Source organism: Felis catus, chromosome A3, assembly GCF_018350175.1.
Source record: "Felis catus isolate Fca126 chromosome A3, F.catus_Fca126_mat1.0, whole genome shotgun sequence".
In the NCBI taxonomy this organism is placed as follows: domain Eukaryota; kingdom Metazoa; phylum Chordata; class Mammalia; order Carnivora; family Felidae; genus Felis; species Felis catus.
The window spans coordinates 5,940,137-5,962,205 of record NC_058370.1 but is presented as its reverse complement, the minus strand read 5'-3'; the positions used below and the strand labels follow the sequence as shown (position 1 = coordinate 5,962,205).

Genomic DNA, 22,069 nt, shown 5'->3' with positions numbered 1-22,069 from the left:
ACTTTTATCAGAGACATGAATCTATATCCCAAGTGAACAAAATTCACGTGCTCACAGAAAGCTCGCGGACACCTCCTAACCATCCTGGACAAGCCCCACCATGAGTCAGGCACCCACGTCACGCCCAGGAGGAAACGCGATGCTCTTTTTCCCGTAACTCCACCCGTGGCTTCCGGGGGCCCCTCGCTCTCACATGGTGCAGGAGCTCTGCGTCCGCCCCAGAGCGCCCCAGATGCCTCTGCACCCTGGGGGCCCTCGAGGGTGCACCCCGGGGTTGGGGGACATCGCCGCAGGCCGGCACCCCCCGGGGTGGACCACAGCCCACCCGTCCTGGGTCACGGGCTCTCGAAGGGAAGGCGGCATCCAGACCATCCTTCATCCCGCGCGGCCACGGGGTCTGCCATCATGCAGGGTCGCACCCGGAGAACACAGCTCGGGCCTCCTCTGGCCTCAAAGCCCTCCCCAACCCCTGTCCAGGCCTCTGATTCTCTGTTTTTAAATCGGGGGACTTGGGAGTTCTCCACCGCCCCCATCCTCACTTCCTGTCTCCTCCAGAGGGGGACCAAGGACACCGGCTAGTGCCCAGCGGGTTCTTTATACTTTGAATTCGGTCAGGATGAAAGCTTTAAGGAAATCTTGTGACAGACGGCTTTTTGCAGAGGATTCCATTTTCTGCTGACATTGTAGAAGGCCAACGGGCCAGAGCGGTTAACCCATAAGCAGGAGAAAATCACTTTTCCAGAAAGAAAAGTCTGAAATACCGCTTTGCATATAGAAGCCAGGCACAGTCGTGTTCTCCCAGAACAAAATAAAAGGACTTTTGATTAAGCCAGTAGAAACTCCCCGCAGGTTTGGAATCCATACTTGGAAAACGGATATGACGGGTGGGCGTTCTGTTAAAATCTCCATTCGTCCAGCGGGAAGCGTGATCCCACACGAATATCTCAGCTAAGGGCTGCCCCATTCTTGCAGTAACTCAGGCCAAAACCCGAAGGCTATTCCCGACGGACCCTTTCTCTACACCCCGTATCCAATTAGCGAACCCCGCCAAGTCTTCCTTCAAAATCTATCCCGCAGAATGAGTTTGCAATTTGGAAATATCATTCTTTTAAATTTATTTTTGAGACGGACAGACACACACACACACAGAGTGGGAGCAGGGGAGGGGCAGAGAGAGAGAGGGAGACACAGAATCCGAAGCAGGCTCCAGGCTCCCAGCTGTTAGCACAGAGCAAGATGCGGGGCTCGAACCCACGAGCTGTGAGCTCGCGACCTGAGCCGAAGTCGGACGCTTAACTGACTGAGCCACCCGGGCGCCCTGGGAAATATCATTAGCCAGGATGAAGCTGGTGGCTCCTCCGAGGGGCTTCCCACCCAGCAGGTGTTTTCCGTTCCCTTCCCTTTTGTATAAGTTGCAATGTCTTTGGTGGTAAGTGACGAGGACCTTGATCTGGCTAAGAAAAGAGTATTGGATCACGTGACTGAAAAATGGAAGGGCAAGTCTGGCCGGGAAGACTGGATGAGGACCTTACAGAACATCAACAAAGCCTATTTCTCTCTCTCTCTCTCTCTCTCTGTCTTATTGTTGGTTCTCTTCGCAGGCTCTTCCCTCATAGCAACAAAATGGCTGCCAGCGACGCTAGATGGTACATCCCCTTCAAGCTCGCACTTCCAGCAGAACAGAATCCCTGTATCACAGGCTCCGGCTGGGCAGCACCTATGTCCCACGGCCAACCCCTGTGGGCAAGGAGCGTGTGAAGTCCCAGTCACGTGCTCAGCCTTTACAAAAAGGAGGGGCGGACGATAAGCTTTGCTCAGATCCCGTGAACTGGGATTGGGGGAGGATGGCCGCTCTGCAGTAGGGCAACGAGACACAGTTACCAGAGGGAGGGTAAGCGGAGGCGGCGTAACCAAAGAACTGGAAACATTCCTGGGAGCGGCTTTTTCCGCGATTTGGAGATCATTCTGATGCCTATCACCTGCCGGGGAATCCTGCTTTTCAGCAAAGGTGACTGTAATTTCAGCCTTTAAAGAATGTCTTGTGATAAGCAGGAGAGAAAAACAGTGACCATGACGAAGAGCTGAAATATTTATCCCCGAGTCACCCTGCACGTCTACGCAACAGGAAAATGATGCTTCGGAAAGGCTATGTCTCCCGTTTACCAGGACTCTCCTAAAATCTACCTGAAAACAGGCACATCTTCCTGCTTCAAGGGAACGCCGGAATATGGTCTGCGTTCGGGGGAGGTGTTTCTGGTTTGTCTTGTGTTTGTTTCGGGTTCCACGGAGCGTGAGGCTACGGAGAGAGCAGACAGGCGGGGTGATGTAGAGACCAGAGGCAGCACAGAGGGTTATCCTGCAAATTCATGATCACAGGGGTTGGCTTGTTTCTTAGAGGGGCACGGAGTGGGTGACCCTTAGTGTTCACTACCCCTGGGCTCCAGTCCGGGTGGTTATTCTCCACAAATCAGGGATTCGATGTGCAGATTAAATTGGTGTAGACAAGGAAAAATACTCAGGTCAGTGCCTGACACATAGTATGTGCTCAATAAACGGTGGGATTTTTTTTTTTTTTAAATCATCCTTGTGGTGAGAGCTGGATTTATTCATATGAAAATGTCTCGGGGTCCCTGGGTGGCTCAGTTGGCGAAGCGTCTGACTTCGGCTCAGGCCATGATCTCGAGGTTCGGAAGATCGAGCCCCGCATCAGGCTCTGAGGAGCCCGGAGCCTGCTTTGGATTCCGTGTCTCCCTCTCTCTCTGTCCCTCCCCTGCTCACACTCCGTTTTTCTCTCTCTCAAAAATAAATAAACATTTTGTAAAAATTTAAAAAAAAAGACGTTTTTGCCCCAGCTGCGTCTTGACTTCCCCAAATCAATTCAACCTGATGTCTTTGCCAAATGAGCGAAACACTGAAGACTGGGACAAGAGACGAGATCGGAAAGGTGGGACAAAAGTGGCCATAATCCACCCAGAAAAGCCATCAGTCGACCTCAGAAAGAGCCACAGAGAGGGACAGTGGGGAGAGGGATGGGTTTGGCATATTTACAAGTGGGTAGGGGAGAGGCTCAGATGGGCTGAGCAGTGCCAGGGGCAGGGGAGGGCATTCGAGAAGTGAGGTTATGCATTGTGAGTTGGGACAGTTGCCCATATTCTTGCAGAGATGCCCGTGGCTATCAGAATATCCTTCTTCGTAACTTCTGGCCCCCGTCCTGAGCTTCTCTGTATGAGAGTCTCTGCTGAGACTGGGCCACGTGGGGCCCCGCTCTTCTGAGGGCTCACTGTCAATGCCTCTTAGGGTACACGGACCGGAGGTGCGGTCAGGTTACCTCGGGTGACGGGGATCTGTTTTCAGGATTCCCAGGAAGTGAGAACTTCAGAGAAGAATCTTAAAAGCCGGACGCCGTAGAGTAAGAAGCTTACTTGGAATTCCAGATCATTCTAGGGCCCCAGGCATACGGTTTCCCACGTAGAAATGGGCTTCTCGTGTCCCTACTCTAAGGGGTCACCACTGTGAGTCAGCCACGGCCTTTCTCTTCTGGATGCTCCCTTCTGAGCTGCCTGAGAGACACGAGCTGACTGTCTGGCCATCACCAATGGCACCGCCTGCCCCAAGCGGTCACAGCTGTCCTGGCCGGGCCACCGGTAGCTCCTCCTGCGAGGATCACGTAGGCCCGTAGCGGGCGCCACGATGTGCCCACGACCCGTCCTTTAGGGCTGTTGGGGGTGTCAGTGGCTGACGCTTCTTAGCTGAGTCCCTCTCCAGGAACTGCCTTTAGCCTCTGACAGTCACAACCCCCCGCGGTCGGGCCCCATCTCGGGTGGGTGCCGTCCAGCGACTGGCCGGAGAGTAGGGAGAGGCCCGTCGCCCTGTTCCGGAGAACTCTTCAGGGCATCCCCGCCGCCCCGGAGCTCCCCGCGGGGTCAGTGAGGCCTTCCTCGTGACCACACCACAACCCACCCCACCTTCTCCTCCCACACTCACACACACACACACACACACACACACACACACACACGTCTGCTCCCAACCACGCCCCGTGAACCTCCCACACACTGATGTTGTCTCCCAGTCGGCCTCCTCAGGAACCCGATCTATAACGATCCCCGCTCCAGGTTGGGGGAGGCCGGTGGGGGGGCCAGATGTAGCAAATACAAATTCAGGATTCTCAGCTAAGCGGGACTTTCCCATCAACAGCGAATGCAGGTTTAATACGAGCCAGGCCCCCTGCCGTAGCCGGGACATACTCACCCCGGAACATGATTTCTTGTTGATCCGAAGTTCAAATGTAACTGGGCATTCTGTATTTTATCCGGCGACCTCAGCAGGGCGGTGGAGGACAGAATGTGGGGCCGACGCTCGTCCGAATGGGCCAGGGGCCGTGGCGCACTTTCAGGACGTTACAGACGCATGTGCCACACACAAGTCAGCTTGGGTTTCTTTTGTGAGAAATACGGGAACTCCGACGTGCCCCTATGTTTGCTTAAAGAATAACACAAGTCATAACCACCACATGCTGAGGGCTCACTGTCCGAGACCACGTATTAAGCATCCTAAAGCTGTTAGCCCATCTCTTCACCCAGGCAATCTTCACGGCAACTTTTTGCAGCGTATGTATGTATCCATTAGGATCAAGTCCAATGTGAGTGACAGGAAACCCAAACTATCGGTGGTTTCAATACAATTTTAAAATTCAGAGGTAAGCAGGGCAAGACTGGGACTGGGACTCCCACCCCCTCCCTCTTGGTCTACCTTGTGTGTGGCCTCCATTCCCAAGGTCACCCCCCCCCCCGCCCCCACATAGGCCAATATGGCTGCTGGGGATCCAGCCATTACATAAAATTCCAGCCAACAAAAAGGAAGAGGCAACAAAGAAGGGCACACATCCTCCCTGAGGACACACTCTATGCATATCAGTTTACGCTCCCTTTAACAGAATTTAGTCACAGGACTTGGTGAAAACAAACAGACAAACAAAAACAAAAAACCAAAAACCCTGCACAATACGGTTTCTATTTGAGCTGGCTACAGGTCCAAGTAAGAGTCAGGGTTTTCCTCGCCAAGGGAGAAGGAGGGAAGCAAAGTGAGAGATAATTAGTAGATTTTGCCACAAACAAGTGCTATTATTATCCTCATTTTGGGATGAAATTGAGACTTGGGGAGATTAAGTAACTTGCCCAAGGTCACTCACCTGATAGCCCGCCCCCAGAGCCTGCCTCTGTTCGAATCACTATCATATAATTCAATTTAATTAGGCTTCATCCATGTCAATTATGTTAAGTAGGATCAGACCCTTGGCAAACCCCGTTTTTTTAAAAATCTCACATTCGAACAAATCATGGACATTCAAACATCACTGCTTGTAAAACACTAATGATTGTGGCAAATGCAGAAAACCTGGGGCAAAAACAGCACACACAGAGGTATGAGAGGGGAAGGACGTTTTTCTCACCGATCAGCGGTCCTGCCGAGGGCAGGGGGCAGGGGGGAACCCAGCCCAGGTCCCAGGAGCCAGTGTAACTGGGTCGATCAGAAGGGAACGTAAGACGTGGTAAAGCGGCTGCGGTCCGGGCAGAGGATGCTGGAAGTCAGTACGAGATCAGCGCACGTTGGAGCGCTTTGGGCGCGAGTGAACGTGAAGTGGGGCTCTGCGGGCTTAAGAAACACAACTCAGCAACACCCTGCGATGCCTCTGAACTCTTGGGTCTCAGGGAGACGGCCTTGGGAATGAAAAACTTCTCCAAGAGAAGTATTATTTGTGTTCCACGGTTGTAAAGTGACTGGCCCTCCCCCATCCCGAAGCAGAGGAAGGGGAATTTGAACCGTGTAATTTAGAAGCCGGGCTACACGTGGGAGGACCTGACTCCCCTGGGGGAAAAGCCGCCCGGGGCCTCCTGAGGCAGGTCTGGGAGTGGAGCCGCTCTGACTGCTGGGAGACAGGTTCTCCAATTCCAATTCCACAAGCTGGTTGCCTTTCCTCCTGCTGGGGTTGGGTTGCTCACAAAATCGGGATTTCATAGGATGCAACGAGTAAAATAGAGCTTGGAGACCATCCTGGGCTCCGAATTCAGCAGGGATCTCATCTGGGGAATGCTGATTCCCTTAAGCCGCTGCCTGGAGCGCTGCCCTGGCCAAGGGCTGGCGCCCCACTGAAAAGGATGAGAGAGATCGCTCGGGCTCTGCTGTCATCGATTGGTGATGTCTGCCGTGGGCACAGACAGATACAGGGGGAGCCCTGGTGCCCTGTGTTTTCCGACCCTGAACTTGACAAAGCCTTTCGTTTTATAGAGGAGGTTAACGAGGGGCTCTGGGGGAAAGCAAATTGCTCTGAGCCTCTAGTAGCTGAAGGAGAGGTTTGAACGAGTGGGAATGAGAGGTACGTTCTCCAGGACGCTAGTCCAGTCTTCCTTTCACCGATCGCCACCTGAGGTTGGTGACTGGAACCTTCTCCAGAGCAATTCCAAATGGGCATCCGCTCCGCCCAAAGAGGAATCACTGTCCTTCCAGGAAAATCCATTTCACTTTCCCTGGTCTGCATGCAAGTCTGAGCGTGGCACAGTTAGAAGGTAGAGATTTTTGATTTGGGTAGTCAACCTTCACTCCCCTGGGCAGTAGTAGGAGTAACCCTGTGTGCTGCTGGGACAAACAATCCCGAGTGTGGTGGCTAAAACAGTATGACAGGCGGAAGAAGGTCCCCTGAAAGGTGACCACATCCTAACTTCCAGAACCTGTATGATATTTTACGTGGCAAAAAGGATTTTTGTCGATGTGATTAAAAATCTTGGGATGGGGAGATTACCCTAGGGCACCCGGGTGAGCCCAGGGGTCGTCATGAGGGCAAGGCGTGAGGGTCAGAGTCAAAGATAAGACAATGAGAGAAGAGGGCTTTGAAGACGCTGTATTTCTGGCTTTGCTGATGGGGGAAGGAGCCAAGCTGGAAAAGACAAAGAAGGAGATTCTTTCCTAGAGCTTCCGGAAGGAACCCAGACAACCAACCCCTTGATTTTAGAAGTTTTATGTTTAATGGTTATTTATTTTTGAGAGACAGAGAGAGACAGTGCGAGCAGGGGCGGGGCAGAGAGAAAGGGAGACAGGGAATCCGAAACGGGCTCCAGGCTCCGAGCTGTCAGCCCAGAGCCCAGCGCGGGGCTCGAACTCACGGACCGGGAGATCGTGACCTGAGCCGAAGTCGGACGTGTCACCGACTGAGCCACCCAGGCACCCCTAGAACTTTTGACCTCCAGAATTGTAAGATAATAAATCCGTGTTGCTTCAAGCCGTTGCGTCCGTGGTCGTTTGTCACAGCAGCCGCTGGGGACGAGTCCCTCCGGCAGAGGTTTCCTTCTCGCCCATATCGGGATGTGTGAAGGCAGCAGTCTTTCGGGGGGCCCACCTCCAAGTTGCAATCAGCTCTCCGGGACCCGCCCGTGCTGAGGCTCTGTGGCTCCCAGGCCGACAGGCGGGTGAGGACACGTGTCCTCCGGGAGGCCCCGCGTGCCTCCCCCCCGTGTCGGGCAAACCGGTCACACCGCAGCACCAAGCTGCCCGTGTCTCCTAGGGGTCTGGGAGGAAAACCAAAGGGCTTTGCTGACCCCGGTGGCGGGGCCGTCTCTGTGCCCACGCACCTCCTCCCCCCTCCCTGGAGATGCTCCTCCCCCAGCTCGTGAGGTCTTGGGGAGTCGAGCGGACCTGGCTCCGGTCCCAGCTTGGCGCTCGGTAACCGTGAGCCAGTCGTCCGGCCTCTGGGTCCTCGTCCCCAAAACGGCGGTCGCGGTGGGGGGGTGGGGGGCGGGGCTCGATTACGTTATTGCACAATGAGCTGGTGGGGTGCAAAGCAAAGACATTTCCCAGAGGCCCTCAGGCCGGGGGCCTCCTCAGACGTAGACGTGGAATTTTAAACCCTCCACCGGCGAGGGTTCCGCAGCTGCAAGAAGGACTCGGTGGCGGGTCCTGCGAGACAGCGCCTCGCCCTCCCCAGGAGCACCCGCGCCGTGAAGCTGAGCTCCAGCCTGGAAAACGTGGCAGAAGCCAGACGCATAAGGCCACCCAGTGAAGGATCCCATTCACGGGAAACGTGCCGAACGGGGGACCCACAGAGACGGAAAGCCTTTGAGGGGCTCGGTCGGCTCTTTCTCTGGAGCTAAGGGGAGCCGGTGGGTCTGGGCGGTGCAGAGGGGCGGAGGGAGGCAGGCCTTTGTGCTGGAAGGTTCCAGGCAGAGCACGCGCGGGGCGTGTGTTCACAGCGAGATGTCCGCGCTACCCCGCGGGGTCCAAGGACTCTTTTTTTTTTTTTTTTTAATTTTTTGAAAATATTTATTTATTTTTGAGAGAGACAGAGTGGAAGCTGGGGAGGGGCAGAGAGAGGGGGAGACACAGAATCCGAAGCAGGCTCCAGGCTCCGAGCTGTCAGCACACAGCCCGACGCGGGGCTCGAACTCACACACCACGAGATCGTGACCTGAGCCGAAGTCGGACGCCCAACCGACTGAGCCACCCAGGCGCCCCAACATTTTTATTTATTTTTGAGAGAGACAGCCTGAGCAGGGGAGGGGCAGAGAGAGAGGGAGACAGAATCCGAAGCAGACTCCCAGCTCTAAGATGTGAGCACAGAGCCCAACGCGGGGCTTGAACTCACAAACGCGAGATCGTGACCTGAGCCGAAGTCGGACGCCCAACCGACCGAGCCACCCAGGGGCCCCCAAGGACGCTTGATTACACTGCAGAAAGCAGGGCTTTGCGCTGATCTGTGACCTCGGAGGTGTTTCTCTTTCCCTCAAACACTCTCTTTCGATCACCTCCCTAGAGCTGCATGGATTCCAAGGCCTGAAGACAAACTGTTATTTTTATGGGGTCAGTTTTACTCCCACCAGAGAATGAAACAAATGCATGACATCGTGTTTCGGGAAATCTGTGCGTTTCTCGGATGGACGTCCGCCTTTCGCCTGGAGACGACGCTCCTTCTCTGCGAGGGTTTACCTGCCGCTTCCAACCCCAGCGAGGGCTCCAGCGGCCCTGGTCTCTGGGACACTCTTTCTCACCCAGGGGTCGCTCACAGGGACCGAGAGGAGCAAGCCGCGATCTGTGCGCTCCCCCTGACCCGCGCGCAGGGCAAGGCGAGAACGTCGCTGTTTGAGCGGACAAGAAACGTTCAGAAACCTGTAAGACGTCGCTCTGAGAGCGGCTAGACTGGAGAGGACAACAAGGTGGCCCAATGTTGTACGCCCCGGCACGGCCGCCTTTACGAGGCCACACTCTGCAGCCCCTGGCAGCGGATGTGGAGAAAGTGCCTTCGTCGACCCGGGAAGACGTTCGCTTTATGTCCAAAGGGAGGTGGCGGAGCGATTGACGAAGAAGATTCTCGCGAATGCCGCTGCCCGTCCCCCTCCCCCGCCGTATCCCCTTGGCCTTCACGCTTCCTGGGCGTGTGATCCCGCCAGCTTCCAATGCCAGCGCCCGCAAGCACTCCCAGGATCGCTCCCGGGGCTCCTCGCAGAGAACTCCCGGGCATGTCCCACGAGGTCGCCCCCAGGCCTCTGCTAGACCGCCCCCCATCCAGATGCCCCCAGCAGGAGCCTGCTCACTTCCAGCTACGCGGCTGGTCTGTCCTGGGATCAGCCCCCAACCCAGTCACTTGCCGGGCAGGGCCCAGAGGCTAAGGCAGCCGGGGGTTGTAGCTGGGCTCCTCCGGCACAGGGAAAGAGAACACAAGGGGCTGTGGGACACCTGCACGTCTGCTTCGAGGTCCGGGAAGGGAGGCGGTGCCCTAGGCCCAGGAATCTGGATTTCAGACGGGCACCCCTGCCCCCCGTGGTGGGCCCAGGCATGAGTCCATCCCACCCGGCATCCCAAGCGCTTCTGAGTTAGGCGTGCAGGGGTCACATCTTGGGAAACGCGGGCTGCAGAGGAGATGCTCCCACCGGACAGGGGCCGCTCTCCGAAGAGAATGTGTGCGCGTGTCCCCGCTCACAAGACCCAGGGGTCACGCCTGCGGTCTCCCCGTGGCCAGCCAGGACGTGGGAAGGAGAAAGGCCAACTCTATTAGTCTCCGATCGCTCCCCAAGCCAACCGCCGCCCAATCAATGGCTAAAGCAACACTCGTTTATTGTCGACAAGCTGCTGGTCCGAAGTCCTCTGCTCGGCTCCACGAGGCGGGAATCCGGCTGTCGGCAGGGCTGTGCTCTTCCAGGCTCATTTGGGGTGCTGGCCAACTCAGTCCGCCGAGGTCTCCGTTCCCTGCCGGCCGACAGCCGGGGACGGGTCCGTGCACCTTAACGCCACCCGTGTGCCTTCTCGTGCCTGTCCCGTGGCCCCCTTCTCCCAACAGCGGATCGGGCCCCTCCTGCCTCACATCTGTCTTCCCACCTGCCACATCTCCCACTCCAGCCAGAGAAAATTCTCTGCTTTTAGGGGCTCGTGGGATGAGAGTGAGTGTACCTGGAAAACCCGGGACAGACCCCCTCTCTTAACATCTGTAACCTTCATCAACAGCTCTGCGGGTAACCTACTGCACCCACGGCTTCCAGGGATTCGGAGGAGGGCATCTCTGGGGGGCCCTTCTGCCCCCCCGACAGTGCTGTAACCTTTCTCGTCTCAGATGATTCTTGCCTCAGAGACTCTGTGCTCGTAGACCCGGGACCAAAGAGACCGGGGGGCGAAGGGGTCGGGCTTGCAAGGACTTTTCCTCCCTGATGAGAGAGAGCCAAGCGTAGTGAATGTCTCTGCCTTATTGTCCCGCCGGGAATGCCACCGGGAGACAGCAGGGGGTGGCAGGCCAGCAGGGGCTCGGGAGGCCATTGCTGATGTTACGTTGTTAAGGCACCGAACCAACGCTGGGACCATCTGTCTCCAGCTGATTGGTGGGTTTACTGAATCCACGATTTAGGTTACGTTCAGGTGAGCGTTCTAGTCTTTGCTGATGAAAGGCTTTCTAATGGGCAGCGTGGTGGTCGTGATCATTGCTGTTGGATTATTGTTGGGCAAGCAGCCACTCGCCCTCCCTCCTTCACAGCACACGCAGAGTATCCCTCCCCACCCCCGTTAACTGCGGACTTGGCCGTGGCCGTGGCTTACCTCGATCAGTGAACGTTCGTGGATGTCACACAGGCAGTGGCCCTCAAAGGGCTTGGCTCTTGTGCCCAGTGATCCGCCGTAAGAAGAACGCGCCCGGGGTCACCTGCTGCCACTTCAGCCTGGGGCTCAGAGCAAACACGCCTGGGGGCTGAGCGAGCCCGACCCCCGTCCCGTAAGCCAGCCCGGCAGACCTTCGGCCTGAAGCACCGAGCCCAGCAGAGCTCAACCTGTGTCAGCCGAGCCGCAGTCGACCCCTCTCGTCGTGCGAGCCACTGGCCAGCGTGTGATGCGGCGTTATTGTGTCGATTGCGACTAACAACACAGTGATGAACGTGCCACAGGTCTGCGCCCTTCCCTTTCCCCAGGACTCCCAAAGTTAGGTAGAGGTGGGTGATAGAGCTTGCTAAACCCATGCCAGTCACTTGTAGAAAAGGATCCGGGGCACCAGCCGGCTCCCGGCGCTCTCCCAAGACGCGCAAAAGGGGCCGCTGTAGAAGGAACGCGTGGCCGGTGCGCCTGAGAGCCTCGTAGAGTTTCTTCAGCGCAGAACTCACGGTATCCAGGGAGCTCCCTGTGGGCCCTTGGGGTGCCCTGCCAGGTGTGGCCCCGGGACCCAGCACCCTGGGAGAGGCCTTGCTCCCGAGGTGCAGAGGGCACTGGTGTGGCAGGTGAGCCTCGAGGACAGTGCAGAGAGGACAGTGCAGGCTCGGCCGGGGCCCGGGGCACCTGGGGACCGCCCGGACCGGGTACCGCACGCACGTCCGGGGCTATGTGGCCTCCCTAAGCAGCACTCCAGGGAAAGGAGGAGCCCAAATCCCCCAAACGAGGTTTCTGCCACCCGACACAGGGGACTTGAAAGAGAAAGTAACCAGGGCGCCTGGGTGGCGCAGTCGGTTGAGCGTCCGACTTCAGCCAGGTCACGATCTCGCGGTCCGTGAGTTCGAGCCCCGCGTCAGGCTCTGGGCTGATGGCTCGGAACCTGGAGCCTGTTTCCGATTCTGTGTCTCCCTCTCTCTCTCTGCCCCTCCCCCGTTCGTGCTCTGTCTCTCTCTGTCCCAAAAATAAATAAAAAACATTGAAAAAAAAATTTAAAAAAAAAAAGAAAGAGAAAGTAACTTGAGCTGGAGTGATAGTCCCAGCTCCCCAGAGACAGAAGACAGAAGTTCACGCCCGCTGCGGACAGAGAACTGATTTCATCAGTTCTGGCTGAAGTGGTCTGTTTGCTTCGATCCCGTGTCTCCGTCCCCGCAGGGCTCAACCAGGGTTGGCAACCTGGGGCCCGCGGGCCAAATCCAGCCTCCTGCCTGCTTTTGTAAATAAAGTTTTATTGGAACAGCCATGCCCCCTTGTTTCTGTGCCGTCCAGGGCCACGGAGGCAGGACGGAGTAGGGGCAGGAGAGATGGTCTGGCCCGCAGAGCAGGAAAGAGTTATCACCTGCCCTTAGCGGACACAGGTTGCCAACCCCTGCCTAAAAACGTCGCCGCCTCAAATTCTAAATCCCCACCTCCCGAACCCCGCTTCCATTAGAGTCACTCGGCGGAGGCTTGGGAACGAGGCACAGCATTAACAAGAATAAACCTGGCTTCATAAAAGGACACCAGACCCTTGAGTGGGCCAGGGGGCCCTTTCCCACATACTGCAACATTCTTCGGCCTTCCCCCTCCGATTAGCCAACGGGATGTGCCGGGGGCCTGCCTGGATCACAGGGAGCTCGTACCCGTCCCGTCCAAGAAAAATGACTTTTCCCCCTACCGTTCGTACCCCACCCCCTGCCCAGCACTCCTTACAGCCCTCCCTCACCCCCGTGTTCCCCGGGAGAGGCCGCGTCGAGCAGTCCCCGGGTTTGAACTACTCCGGCCAGACTCCACCCAGCACCGGGGATGCCAGCAGAAACACGACGTCCGTCTCCATTAATCACAGGCAGAATCTGCAACTTGAGCCCCGCGCACCAGAAACGAATGGAAGAAGTGCAACCTGACCACAAAAGTATTATTTTATAAATAAGGCCCTTCAGTAGTGGTTAATTGGATACACATTTTGCAAGATTCGGGGAACATTAGAACTATCACACTCCAATCGACTGGCTGGGTTCGTGTTACCGCAGCGGCCATTTTCTGCGCAACGTCAGGCCCCAGGTTGCAAATTCTAGCTCAGAGACTTTATTTTTCCCTAAAGGATGTCGCTTCTCCACCCCCACTCTTAAAAAAAAAAAAAAGCAGATGGATTTAGTGTATATTTAACAGCTCCATAAATCACTCAACATGCTTGAATCTCATCAAAATTCTGCCAGAAATGATTTTCCCCGAAGCAGATGGCCCGTTTGGGAAACTAATTTGGCATGCTTTTATTTCCACCAAATTTCTAGGAGCTCCTCCTGGGTGTCAGTCTACATCTTAGTGCTGGACGGAGCCCGGGGCAGCCGTGTCCCATACGTGACTCGGCGTCCCAGAGGAAGCGAGCGCCACACGCGCGGGGGGCGGAAGAAGTTCAGGGACACAGGGAGACGCAGGTCGCCCTCCCCTTCGTTCCGAGTCAGTTTAAGATTCACCCATTTCTCCGGGCGCCCGGGCGGCTCCATCGGTCAAGTGTCCGACTCTCGATTTCGGCTCAGGTCGTGACCTCACGGTTTGTGAGATCGAGCCCCGAATCGGGCTCGGCTCTGACAACTTGGACCCTGACTGGGATTCTCTGTCTTCCTTTCTCGCTGCCCCTCCCCAGCTGGTGTCCTCCCCAGCTCTCTCTCTCTCTCAAAAATAAACAATTAAACTTAAAAAAAAAAAAAAAGATTCACCCATTTCTCACGGGGACAGATCAAATCCAAGGCAGGCTTTGAGTGTCGATGGCCCTGTGCTAGTACTCAGGGTAGCAAGGGGACAGGGAAGGGACTCAGGGTCACTTACAGAGGGTAGGTTGGAAGGAGGGGTGGCATGCAGGGGAGGCCGGAAACGGCACCCAAGTTATCGCATCGATTCCTCAAAATGACTCCACAAGGCAGGCACGGTTACGATACCCAGTTCACGGATGAGAAGACCAAGTCTCTCGGGCTTCTCAATGTTTCTATCAAAATACTCCTGATAATGGAAGAAGGGGAACATAGAAGCTGGGGACCTGGAGGGGGGCGGTTCCCAATTCTACCTACTGCAAAAGCAGAGTTTCTTTGAAGTTCTGTGTGCGTGTGTGTGTTGATTTGATTTTTACACACATTTTTACATATTTTTTAAATGTATTTTTTTTAATTTTTTTTTTTTGACATTTATTTATTTTTGGGACAGAGAGAGACAGAGCATGAACGGGGGAGGGGCAGAGAGAGAGGGAGACACAGAATCAGAAACAGGCTCCAGGCTCTGAGCCATCAGCCCAGAGCCCGACGCGGGGCTCGAACTCACAGACCGCGAGATCGTGACCTGGCTGAAGTCGGATGCTTAACCGACTGCGCCACCCAGGCGCCCCTACATATTTTTTTTAATAAAAAATGATGTTTTGGGGGCGCCTGGGTGGCTCAGTCGGTTGAGCGTCCGACTTCGGCTCAGGTCATGATCTCACAGTTCGTGAGTTCGAGCCCCGCGTTGGGCTCTGTGCGGACAGCTCGGAGCCTGGAGCTGCTTCGGATTCTGTGTCTCCCTCTCTCTCTCTCTCTCTGCCCTTCCCTCGCTCATGCTCTGTTTCTCTCTGTCAAAAATCAATAAACAATAAAAAAAAATGATGTTTGGGGGCACCTGGGGGGTGCCCCAGCTAGTTGAGTGTCCAACTCTTGGTTTTGGTTCAGGTCACGGTCTCACGATTCATGAGTTTGAGCCCCGAGTCAGGCTCTGTGCCAAAGGTGTGGAGCCTGCTTGGGATTCTCTCTCTCCCTCCCTCCCTCTCTCTCAAAGTAAATAAATACACTTTAAAAATAAATAAATAAATGAATAAAAATAAAAATGGTGGTTTTGGTTGTCAATCAGTGAAATCCCACAAACTTCCTCTCAAAAGAACTTCTAATGCAATCGGCCTTCCCAGAGGATGTACCTCATTTCTTCTGGGCGTTTCTGACTCCTTTTACCCCCTGACTGTGCCCGGAGGCTAAAATGCTCCAGTTTAAGACGCTCTGTTGGACAGCAGAACTTGTAAACTGGTGGCCTTCGGGCCCTTTGGTTTTGTTTGGCTTCTGTAGTGGTTTTTTTTTTAATTTAATTTTTTATGGCTTATGTAGTGTTTTTAAGTTTTCACCAAAATAAGAAAATAATCCAGATTTCCATGTTCTCTTGAACAAATGGTTCCCCAAAGAGCCACCACATGGCCCTGAGTAGTGGTGGGCCCCTTCTGGCTGGGCAGGGGTTCCCAGTGCTGGTGGTGCAGGTGGTTCCCAGGGGTGGTGCTGAAGTCCCCACCACTCCCTAGTGTCTTACGCCTGGACTATGTCATTGGTTTATGGGCTGGGTTGGGCCCTGGAGGCACTGGGTATGTGTTCTTGCCTTGGAATGACTGGCATTTGGGGGTACCAAGGGCTGAAAGGCCATGGGGTCCTCCCCGGGAAGACAGAGTTGGCCACAACACGAAGAAAGTGAAGCGCGTTCACAAAGAGCCTGGCAGAGTCATGTCAACCTGGAGGGAAAAAGCCCAGATGATGCTCGTGAAGCCTTTTTATTTTCCACTCTACCTCTGCTCCTGCTCGGAGTGATGGATCGAAGAAGCGCACTTCCTTTGGTTGAAGAGAAAAAAAAGAAAAGAGAAAAAAGGAAAAGAAGAAAAGAAAAGAAAAGAGAAAAGAGAAGAGAGAAAAGAAAAGAAAGAAAAGAAAAGAAAAAAAGAAAAAAAAAGAAAAGAAAAGAAAAGAGAAAAGAAAAAAACAGAATGCAGAAGAAAAAGGCAGTGTTTAATAAAACACGGAGGAATGACGTAATGGCGCTCAGAACCCTCGGGGTGGAGCTGTTAATTGCTTCCTTCCCCGGGATGCTGGTTAGCCCTTCTCTGGTGGTGGACTTAGATGTGTTTGTCAAAGAAAGTATCAACCCCCCATAACTCTCCGAAATGATACAATACATCACTTGAAAGTAAGCTAGGATCAACACGTTGTTAACTGTTTGATCTCCCAAGTCAGAATTAATGATAGGTATTTTGCACAAAGAGAAAACAAATGAAGCTAAAAGCCTATTTATGTTAACTAAAGACATCCTTGCAGCATCGGGGTTGAGCTGGAGGCGATTTCCTGCGGCACAGCTGTTCCACGTTTGGTAGTCTGCGGGCGGGTGGCAGCAACTGGTAATCAGAGCCAGACTGAGGGTGCGGGGCTGCGATGATGGGGGCACAGGGATCTCCAAACCGAAAAGCCCAGTGACCGCCTGGAAAAGGGGGATCCCGCGTTAGAATTCACAGCGGACTCCTCCAGAACTTCGGGGAGAGTCAGGGATCAGTTTCTTCACCGGAAAAATGGACCTCATTCATTCCTTCACTCATTCTGAGAACAGTTAAAGAGCCGGGCTGTGCGCTGGGATCCAGCGGGGTGCAGACCAGGTCCCTACCCTCGTGGGCCTCACATTTTGGACGAGAACACTTTCACCAGTAAGGAAACCAACAGATGAGCGAATAAGAAAACTCCGGGTCAGGATGAACGAACGATAAGATGTGTCCCAAAGGGACCAAGATGAGTGGTCAGGGAAGGCCTCTCTGGAGCGGTGACGCCGGGGTGGAGCCCTGAATGATGTGAAGACGGGGCGAGCTAGGCACACAGCCTAGAATGGAATGTGCCGGCAGAGCCCGAAGCCCGTGCAAAGGCCGGGAGGCAGGGAAAGGCATCGGGGCGTCCAGGGTGATGCCAAGGGGCTCATGTGCTAGAGCTGTGGGAGGGAGGTGGCAGGAGGAGGAAGAGGCTGGCGACGTAGGGGACGGTCACACGTGAGGCTCGCTCTGGAGGCTCTGGAGTCTGGCTGCTGTTCTGAGTGTGAAGTTTCCACTGAAAGAGTCTGAATAGGATCCAATTTTCACTCTTTTTTTTTTTTTTTTTTTTTAGAGAGAGAGAGAGAGAGAGAGAGAGAGCCTGAACCCAATCAGGGAAAAGGGGCAAAGGGAGAGGGAGACAGAGAATCTTAAGCAGCCTCCACACTCAGTGCAGAGCCCGATGCAGGGCTCGAACCCACGAACCGTGAGATCATGACCTGAGCTGAAATCAGGAATCTGACACTCAACCCATTGAGCCACCCAGGCGCCCCCTCTGCCCCCCGCACCGCTGATGTTCATTTTAAAAATCTCTGTGGCTCTGGGTAGACAATGGGTTGCCGGGACCAGTGGGGGCAATGCAATCGGGGAGACCCCTCAGGTCCTGGTGTTGTCCAACCAGGGAGGACTCCATGAACTGAGGCGGCCAACCCCTCGGCCGTCACCCACCGTGTCAGGCACTCACCTCAAGTGCCAAGTTTCGGATGGGGGAGAGGGACTGCCACAAGTCTGAGGACCCAAGATGAATAAGGACACCTTTGGCATTATTGAGTTTTGCTCCTGCCTTAGGGTCTGGGATGGGTTGGCACAGCCCTGGGACCCATCCTGTCTCTGCTTAGAGTTTTGATACTTTGTTCATCGGGGATTTTTTTTATGTTACTTTTGATTTAAAAACAACAACAACAACATTGCATGAAAATATCGCTTACCTGGATGACTGAAGTTCTGGTGCCCCCTCAACCCTAACTGCACCCCTGTGCTAAGCAGGGGACAAATGTGAGCCATGGCCATCGTTGCTGTGGTTCCTTGGCTTACCAGCGAGTATGCGAAATCTTACCCGGCTACCAGGAGGGGCAGGTGCGTGGTGGCTTCTGGAAGCTTCCCATGCTCCCCCCGCTCACCCAAGTTTATGACTGACATAGAACCATGTCCGCCAGGAGCCCCCGGGACTATGAGTGGCTGAATGCATGCTCCCAGAGCTCAGACGGAGGGAGCCTGTCTGTCAGGCAGGGGGGCCTCCTGGCTGCACCTCAGTCTTCACCTGGGGAGCTTCTCAGTTATTCAGATGCTGGGACCACACCCCAGAGCAATCACTGGAAAGTCTGGGATCTGGCCCTGGGCCCCCTGGTAATTCCAACTTCCAACCAGTTCGAGAAACTGAACCGAGAAACTGAATTAAAAAACACAGGAGGGGGGCGCCTGGGTGGCTCTGTCAGTTAAGCGGCCAGCTTTGGCTCAGGTCATGATCTCGCGGTCCGTGAGTTCGAGCCCCCTGTCAGGCTCTGTGCGTACAGCTCAGAGCCTGGAAACTGCTTTGGATTCTGTGTCTCCCTCTCTCTCTGCCCCTCCCCCACTCATGCTCTGTCTCTCCAAAATAAATAAACTTTGAAAACAATTTTAGGGGTGCCTGGGTGGCTCAGTCAGTTGGGCATCCGACTTCGGCTCCGGTCATGATCTCGCGGTCTGAGTTTGAGCCTCACGTCGGGCTCTGTGCTGACAGCTCAGAGCCTGGAGCCTGCTTCAGATTCTGTGTCTCCCTCTCTCTCTGCCCCTTCCCCGCTCATGCTCTGTCTCTCTCTGTCTCAAAAATAAATAAACATTAAAAAATTTTTTTCAAAAAAAATTTTTAATGTGGTTATTTTATGGGGACAGGTAAAAATCACGAAGGTGAGTGAGAGCAGTGTGGGGCACCCCTGTTCAGTGGATGGCCCCAAGGCCCGGAGATGCCATCTGACGTGCACCACTCTCTCCGGGTGACAAAGGACGAGACAGACGGGGGGGGGGGGCAGTAGAAATCCACGTCTCAAGCCACTCCGACGGTCATGAAGAGCCAGGGCCCAAATGCTGGTAGTTTTTAAACTCTTGGTTCAAAAGTTTTGTCACCTCTACCAAACTGAGAAGTCCTCTGTCACCCTAAGATGTGAGTTTTACAGACTCACCCCAACCCAGGCTTTCCCAACACTTCTCTGCAAGCAGAGGGAAAACCGACAAACTGTGACGATTGTCTATTCGTCCCCATTTTTCCGTCGCTAGCAGTGTTTCTCAACCTGCGGTGATCTGGCTCCAGGGAACATTTGGGAACATTCCAAAGAGGGTGGGGGTGAGGTAAGTACGCTGTGGGTGCAGGCCCGGGAGGCCCCGACACTTGCCGCCGTGCACGGGACAGTCCCCTCAACAAAGGATGAAGCCCCAAATGTCCACCGTGCCGAGGTTAAGAAACGCTGCTCTGTAATAATGATGACCCGTCTCACTTCACAATCTCAGACGGAAGGATTAGAAATGTCTCTCTGTGGCATTCCTCAAGTTTGCCCAGAAATTAACTTTTTTTGGCTAAAAAAAAAAAAAAAAAAAAAAAAGAGGAAAATATTATACGAATGGCAATCATATCTTTTTTTTTTTTAACATTTATTTATTTTTGAGAGAGACAGACAGAGCGCGAGCCGGGGAGGGGCAGAGAGAGGGAGACAGAGCATCGGACGCAGGCTCCGGGCTCCGAGCTGTCAGCACCGAGCCCGACGCAGGGCTCGAACTCACGAATCGCGAGATCGTGACCTGAGCCGAAGTCGGACGCTCAACCGACTGAGCCACCCAGGCGCCCTGGCTCATATCTTTAATAAGAGCTAACATCTGTAGAGCCTTCGTGTTGTGCCAAGCACTGGCCCGACGACTTTGCGTGCAGTCCTCACCAGCACCCCACCAGGCTCGGAGGAGGTATCTGAGGCACAGAGAGGTGAAGCCACCGGCCTGAGGCCCCACAGCCGGTGCTTCCGAGGCGGGGTCCGACCCCAGCAATCTGCGCTCTCGACTGCACAGTTTTTCGGTGTTTTTTAGTGTAGCCTAAATTGTAAGAATATATATCTTCTGTGGGACTCACTTTAACTATCTTCGTTGTTAAACAAGGGGCTTTCATTTTTCCTGGTCCAGGTCCTCGTGAAGAAAGAGGACACTGCCCCGTTCCAGCTCATACCCTTTTTGCGGTCACTTGTCCTGCGTGTTTGGCCTTAATTTCCTTGGAGTCCTCGGTGCCATGTAAACCGGACGGGAGGGGTGTGTGGAGACGGCTTCTGTTGAGCCCAGGACAGCCCGTCGGCTGGTCTGAGCGAGAGACTCAGATTTGATGGTGTGAACCAGCCAAAGGGTGCAAGTCTGAGCATTTACCTGGAGGGGGCGGAATTCAGCGAGTCCTTATTCTATGCCAGGCACTGTGGGTGTTTCTTCATGGCAGGCCCAGCTCTCGTTGGGGGTATGTAGTGGGGTTTTTTTTTGCTTTTTTGCTGGGGTGAAAATCATATCACAAAATTTAGTACTTTAAGCACTTATTGTCTCTATGAACTTGCCAGTTCTGGACACTTCCTGTCAACGGAATCGTACAACCTCGAGTCTCTTTCGTCCGGCTTCTCTCACTTAGTGCCACGTTTTCAGGGCTCAGCCAGGTGCCCACACCTGCCACCATTTTACGGCTGAATCACGTTCCGTTGTGTGGCTAGACCCCATTTTGCTTCTCCATTTCTCTGTTGACGGGAGCGGGGGTTGTTTTCACGGTTTGGTTATTGTGACTAATGCTGCTACGAACATTCATGTGCAAGATCTTTAAAAAAATTTTTTAAAGTCTTTATTTTTGAGAGAGAGACAGAGCATGGGCGGGGGAGGGGCAGAGAGAAGAGGGAGACGCAGAATCTGAAGCAGGCTCCAGGCTCCGAGCTGTCCGCACAGAGCCCGACGCGGGGCTCGAACCCCCGAGCTGTGAGATCACGACCTGAGCCGAAGTCGGACGCCTAACCGACCGTCTCACGCAGCTTTGCCTTTGGGGCTTCTTTCCACCGTCAGTAAATGACAGAACGGTTGCCGAGGGAACACTCAGGTTTGATCATTTTTTAACCTCTGGGAAGGAGGGACTGATCCTCAGGGGCCCAGGGCTATGCCATTCCCAGGGTCACGAGTGACGGGGACTCTCGGGGCCCGAGCTGAGCCATCCGGGGGAGCGCTGTGCCCTCCGCAGCCACTGAGACCAGGCCAACAGTACTGGCGACCCTGTGCCAATCACAACAGCTCCCGGGTTAGGGCGACACCATCTGACCTACGTCTGATTCTCGGGAAAAGGGCTCTGTCCCCTTCCCGTTGAAACGGAGCCTCCGTGGGACTGCCTTGCTGAGTAGCGGGGAGGTGGCTGTCAATCTGGGAGCCCAATGCAGCGCTTTCTGCCAGAGAGCTGCACTTTCTCTACACTCTCTGCCTTTACACGTTGGCATCTTTGATTCAGAACACATCTAAGATACTAAAGAAATACCAGACCCTTCCACTATGCCTATTTTGTAGACGGAATGATTTAACTGAGATCATTTGGTTAGAGAGAGAGCCGGGCTGGGACTCTGATGCCAGATCCGAGTCCCTTTGTGTTACAAGAAAGCATTTCCTCGCAATTCAGGGGTTCGTGAAGTGCCTCTTTGGCTTCTCCGTCTCAGGGCTTCAAGCTTCTAGGTTTCCTTGATTAGCTGGATGGGCCCTGGTGGGCAAGTTGCTTCGTGGGAAGTCACACCAAAGAGGTGAAGGCACACCTATTCCACGGAGAGATCATAAAGAAACCACAGCTTGTCTAGGGAGCTTATGTTGTGCCAGAAAACGGGCCAAAGCCCTCTCTATCTTCTCATTAACTTAATTCTCAACAATAATCCTTTGATCGAGGGACTGATTTTGTTCCTGCTTCATGGATGTGGAAGGTGAGGCACAGAGAGGTTAAGTGACTCGCCTGAGGCCACCCAGCCAAGGCTGGACTTTGCGATCCCAGCAACTTGGCTCCAGAGCCCCGCGCTGTCAGCCCCCGTGGCTCAAAATCATGCTGGGCAGCTACATCCACCAGAGTGTGGAAAACTCCATCGGCTCAGCTTCAAAAGAGGTCACACATCAGCCCGGATGGACCCGTGTAGTTTACATGTATATGTAGCACTCCGTGTTCTGAGCGCTGACTCTCTCTCTCTGCTGGGTGCGGAGGCAGGTGCGTATTGTTTCACTTAAGCAGCCCTTCGAGGAGGGCACCAGTCTACCCATTCAGATGCAAAAGGGAAGAGTCAGAGGGGTTTAGTGACT

At 54.4% G+C, this 22,069-nt stretch overlaps 1 protein-coding gene and 1 long non-coding RNA gene across 2 annotated transcripts in view; both read right to left on the bottom strand.

Annotated features, from left to right (window-relative positions):
* Positions 1-22,069, bottom strand: part of BMP7 (bone morphogenetic protein 7) — a 168,079-nt gene that overhangs the window by 31,592 nt on the left and 114,418 nt on the right. The gene's annotated exons all lie outside the window — the stretch shown is intronic.
* Positions 1,279-5,779, bottom strand: LOC123384258. Its single transcript, XR_006595029.1, has 3 exons — positions 5,453-5,779; positions 4,252-4,482; positions 1,279-2,296 (listed from the first exon to the last, which is right to left on the bottom strand). It is a non-coding gene; the product is annotated as an uncharacterized LOC123384258 (long non-coding RNA).